Raw genomic sequence first — 5,710 nt, 5'->3', positions numbered from 1 at the left:
TGGATGGATGGATGGATGGATGGTTGGATGGATGGATGGATGGATGGATGGATGGATGGATGGATGGATGGATGGATGAGTGGATGGGTAGATGGATGAGTGGATGGATGGATGGATGGATGGGTGGATGACTGGATGAGTGGATGGATGGATGGGTGGATGAATGGATGGGTAGATGGATGGATGGATGGGTGGATGGGTGACTAGATGAGTGGATGGATGGATGGGTGGATGGATGGGCGGTTGGTGGATGGATGGATGGGTGGATGGATGGATGGGTGGATGGTGGATGGGTAGATGGATGGGTGGATGAATGGATGGGTAGATGGATGGGTGGATGAATGGATGGGTGGATGGATGGATGGATGAATGGATGGATGGGTGGATGGATGGGTGGATGGGTGGATGGATGGATGGATGGGTAGATGGATGGGTGGATGGATGGGTGGATGGATGGATGGAGCAGTGGTGGCTCAAAGCACCTGAGAAACTGCTCTGCAACCTTTGGGGTTAAGGTGGTTTCCAAACCTCCCCATTTTCATGGAGAGCAGGGAAGTGCCCCAGACTCTGTGGGAATGAATTCTAGTTAAAAGCAGATTTAAGGAAGAAAAACTTCAGCCCCCTCATCTTTCGCTGACTCAGAAGACACTGGTTTTGTAGGAAGGTTGCAGGGGAAGAGGAAAGCCCAAATCCATAAGGATCAGACCAGGAGAACCGAACATGGACATCTCTGTGTCCTGACCTTGGGCTGATAATTCCTGGTTCATCACTATCCAACAGTACCTTTCATCCCTTGATATCACACCTCTGGAAGATGGATGGTCACAGGCACATCCCTCAGTTGTCCCTAAACCAGCTGCTTCCCACTGGATCATCCCAGAAAATCCATTTCTGCCCTGACCTCAGCTCTAAAGCAAAGGGTGGTGGTGCCTTTCTGTGCCAGCACTGCCAGACCTACGGGTGGAAACCTGCTCTGGCAGATCCTCAGAAATTCCATTAGATCCAAAACAGTGCTCCAGATGGAGACATTTGACCCCTGTCCAGGCTGCCTTTCCTTTGGGATCCTTCAGGGTCCCATGGAAGCAGCCTGAGGGTCTCTGGGACTGGAGGTTAAACCCCACTGGGGTGGTGTCACCACCAGGATGGAGCTGCAGTAGGTGATAAACAAATGGAGGAAGACACAGAGATGACCAAACCCTGCTTGCCCAAAATCTGAACCCACCAGAGACCAAACCCCAACAGCCCCAGGGGATTTCCCACCCCCACCTGTGTCCTCATCTCTAGAAATGAGGGAAAATCCTGGAGCGGGTAGCTTAATGAACCTTTCCAAAGCCTTTGGAGTTTTTTCTCCTCACTTCACTCCTATCTAGATTGAAGCTCATCCCTTGGTTTTCAGCGCTTCCAGCAGCCAGTTGGGAGGTTTTAGGGATGGCAGGAGCTCTGGATGAACATATCCCACCCCATTCCTGAAGGGACAGGATGACAGCTCAGGTTTAAGCTCTTGCCTAAACTGGTCCTCCTGCCCTGTCCCACATTGCTGCCATTTAGACCTGAGTCTTATAAAGCAACCTTGATCCCCTCCATCCCTGGATATGGGATACACATCCCTGTGTATCCAAATGATATGCATCATTCCCAATCAGGAATCACAGCTCTTCCCACCAGGAATGCAAATCCCTTTTCCCCATTCACCCTCTCCAGTGACCTCCTTAAACACACAAAAGTGTTATTTCCCCTCCCTGGGGGTTCCCGGCTCTCTCTGCACTGATTCCTTTCCCCTCCCCTCCCAGGAATTTCCAGGGGGGGGTCGTCCCTGCAGAGTTGGTAATGAGGAGATCTTACCCAATTCCAGGCATGCCAAGCCAAGAAGGAGCCCAACCAGGAGCGTCTTCATGCTGAGGGCAGATCCGTGGAGCCAGGACAGTCAGGGAGAGCTGCTTCCAGGGAGCTTTATATATTTTCCCACCCTCCACCACCTGCTGTTGATCCTTGTGGGCGGATTCCCTCGGGGTGATCAGGGGCGAGCTCGGCTCCAACCTGGATTGGGATTTGCAGAGGAACAAGTTCCCCGGGGAGGTGACATCACCTCACTCCTGCCATGCCTCGTCTCTTCCTCGGGTTTGTGTCCTGGGGCTGGTCCCATGGAAAAGCAAAAACACTGCGAGGTGTGCCAGGGCTTGGATGGGGAATGTGACAAGGAATGTTTGTTCCTTGCAGAACCCGGAGCTGGGTTGTGTCACGTGTGGGCAGCTCCAGCCAAGGCGCAAGCGGCAACAGGCCGGCCTTCCACGTGCCTTGGGAAAATGTTTCCATGGGCTGGTATTGCCTAAAGATGGCTGTTTTCCCAAATCCAGGGCAAAAGCAAGCCTGCCTTTTGGATGCCAGTTCTTAACCAAGCCTGGTGCTGAGCTGCTGGGCACGGGAGTCACTGGGAGGCCAGTGGGAGATGGTGCTTCCAAGTCTGGGGTTTGGATATGCCGTGTTGTTTTTCCAGGGCCTGGGTCATGCTGGGAAAGCAGGAAGCTCAGCCTTCTTTTGGAAAGCTGTCAACTAGTTCCCAAATTTCCTTCTGAAGCTGGGCAATAGACCCAACATGGAGAAACGAAGCAGTTTTCCCACTTCAGTACCTTCATGAGAGCGAATTTCACTTTGCAAATATATCAAAGTAACCCTTTCAAACGCCCTAATTTATTCTGCATCTTATCCAATATTGGGGGAAACTGCTTAAAATGCTTGGAGCTGGGGAGAAGTGATTTGCTTCTCCCTTTTGCCTGAGCCAGCAGCATTTCATATTTTCCCAGGAGAAGCTGAAAGACTTTTGGTCGTGTTTGTTTGTTGTGATCCACGCTGGAAAACCCCGGCCTTGTTGTGCAACTCCCCATAAAACAGCGAATAAGCCAGAGGAGAAAAGTTTGTGAATCACTGGGAAGTCACTTGGAGATTTCAAGGATGGAACTGAGGTGGATGAACAAGGAGGTTTTAATGACTTGGTGCTTTGCTCGTCACAGACTCGTTACGGCAACACACGTGGGCATTGTTGCCATTCCCAGCAGCCCAGCCTTTATTCCCAGTTTGAGGATGCCATTCCCAGCAGCCCAGCCTTTATTCCCAGTTTGAGGATGGCTACCAGTAACCTGAGAAGCTTTGCTAAGGAAAACTTCCACAGTTGTGGATGACACAAAGCAGGGGAAGTGGGATCAGTGCTGTACCTTGGCAAAAAGGAAGGAAAACCTGCACCCGACTATGAGAGTGAAAAATGTCCTTTATCTTTATTTTATCTTCCTGTGCTGTCAGAGACCAGGGACATAAAAAAACCCGGGTCACAACGTGAAGAAAACCGGCTCAAACGTAAAGAAAACCAGCTCAAACCATCAAGAGAACCAGCTCAAACCGTAAAGAAAACCAGCTCAAAACAGAAAGAAAAGCAGCTCAAACACAGAGAAAACCAGCTCAAAAAATGAAGAAAAGCAAATATAAAGAAAATCAGCTCAAACATAAAGAACAGCAGCTCAAAACATAAAGAAAAGCAGCTCAAAATGTAAAGAAAAGCAGCTCAAAACACCGAGAAAAGCAGCTCAAAACATGAAGAAAACCAGCTCAAAACATGAAGAAAAGCAGCTCAAATATAGAGAAAAGCAAACATAAAGAAAAGCAGCTCAAAATGTAAAGAAAAGCAGCTCAAAACATGAAGAAAACCAAACATAAAGAAAAGCAGCTCAAAACACAGGGAAAAGCAGCTCAAACATAGAGAAAAGCATTTCAAATATAGAGAAAAGCAGCTCAAAACATGAAGAAAAGCAAACATGAGGAAAAGCAGCTCAAACAGAACTCTCTGGATGTACAGGAAAAACTCTACTCCCTGAAAGCCAGCAGACCTGGTTCCATCCAGATCCTTGTTGTAACCGGGCAGCTCGAGGCAAATTTGAGCAATATCCTAATTAACAACCTTGAAACTGGAAAAGATCCAGTGCTTTGAGCATTCCAGGTGGTTCTGCCTCCCTAGGAAAGCACGGTGGAGTTGGCAAACTAAAAGGTGGATGGTGTGTGGCCTGTTGAGTGGAGATGTTCCAGTGGTCCTCTCATACCTGAAAGTCATTCCATAGTGAGAAATCCTCGGAAGAAATCGGTGTGGTCGAAGGAATAGTTGTAAAATAACTTACCTCTGTCTAAAGGCTTGAAAAGGTTGGAGATCTTTCCATAAGATGCATTAAGAACCTCGATATTAACGGGAAAAATTAGATTCTTTCCACTGGGAAAACAACAGAGCTCCTGCAGGGTGGCTGAGTGTGCAGCAGAGCCAGAATTCAGGGAGAGAGAAGTTGGGAATGTGCCAGTAAAGTTATGGAGGGAAGGAAAGGCCTCTAAGGTCTGTTGCCTTTGAGGTATTAGTTGATGAAAAGATAAAGAGGTGAGATGGAGCCCTGAAAACAAATCCAAAACCCAACACAAACAACCCCAGGTGATGCCAACTCGTGTGTCGGGGTGGGAGGGAGGCTCTTGGCAGGGGGATTTGGGAAGTGATAACATCCCACTGGCTTCTCAGCTGGAATTTCACTGCCCCTGTCAAGAAAAAAATGAGGTGTCCTGATGGAAAAAAACCCAACCCAACAGATGGAAACTAATGGGTTTAGTTTAGGATCCACCCCAAGAGATGATCCCAAAAGACTGTTTTATCTTGCCAGAGTTAAGACAAGCCAAAGTTAAATGAGACTGGGAACCAGAGGTTGGGGCTTGATGGGAAAAACTGGATTCTTTCTGTTGGAAAAGGCAGGGTAGAAACTCCACCTGCTTTGTGCTGAGCTTGATAAATGTGTGGGAGATGTGGTTTGACATAGTTAGGTCAGGCTTAGACAACTTGTAGGGCTCAGGAGGCCTTAAATTCCCATCTGTCTCTGTCAGGAGCAAGGTTTTGAGCCCTGACTGACAGGAGCCATAAGGGACTTGGGTTGAAATGTCACTTCAGGTCTGAAGATGTGAGAATATAAACGAGGTGTGGTGCGTAGGGAGAAGGGTTTGTATGCCAAAAACCTCTTGGAATTCTCAGTGATATCAATCCAAACCCACTCCCAGCCTGTCCCTGGGAGACTGTCTTTATTTATAAGGTGATACAGGGAGATATAATCTCTCTCTGCTTATCACATCCACCAGGAAAGGTAAGTGACATAAATTCGGTGTTTACAGGTTTATAACTCCCTGATTTGACTTCCCTCACAGTTAATTCTTGTTTGAATGAAAAAGAAAGCAGATTTTGTGGCAGGGAGTGAACACCAAGCTGTGATGAGCTGGTGCAGAGGTTGGATATGAACCAGGTGTAAAATTACTCCTGTGTAAAATATTTGTACTCCAATTTGTAGTGTTCCTACAACCAGTAGCTCCCGTTACCCCTCAACTAAACTTAATTTCCCACTGTTGCAATTTTCCTCTCCCCCGTGGAGATGTATTTTGTTTAGGATATTTCTTTGGTAGAACTTTGGTGGGTTCTTTGACTCATTCTCCGGGAAGTCTGTTCTCCAGGGCTTTAATTCTCCAAGTGATCCTTCTCTGAACCACCTCTGGTTTATCACCTTCTCCCCTAAATTGCCCAGCCAGAACTGGATATTGCCTTGACCCACTCTATGGAATCATGGAACGGTTTAGGTTGGAAGGGACTTGAAAGATCATCCAGTTCTACCCCCTGCCATGGGCAGGGACACCTTCCACTAGCCCAGGT

The 5,710-nt window shown here is 47.9% G+C and overlaps 1 pseudogene; it reads right to left on the bottom strand.

Moving 5' to 3' along the window:
- The window catches only part of LOC108508526, an 8,953-nt pseudogene extending 4,857 nt beyond the window's left edge, over positions 1-4,096 (bottom strand).
- Between the last annotated feature and the right edge of the window lie 1,614 nt (positions 4,097-5,710).

Source organism: Lepidothrix coronata, unplaced genomic scaffold (assembly GCF_001604755.1).
Source record: "Lepidothrix coronata isolate B3197 unplaced genomic scaffold, Lepidothrix_coronata-1.0 Scaffold302, whole genome shotgun sequence".
NCBI classification, from domain to species: Eukaryota; Metazoa; Chordata; class Aves; order Passeriformes; family Pipridae; genus Lepidothrix; species Lepidothrix coronata.
The sequence above is the reverse complement of the archived record's forward strand: the minus strand, read 5'-3'. Positions and strand labels throughout refer to the sequence as shown.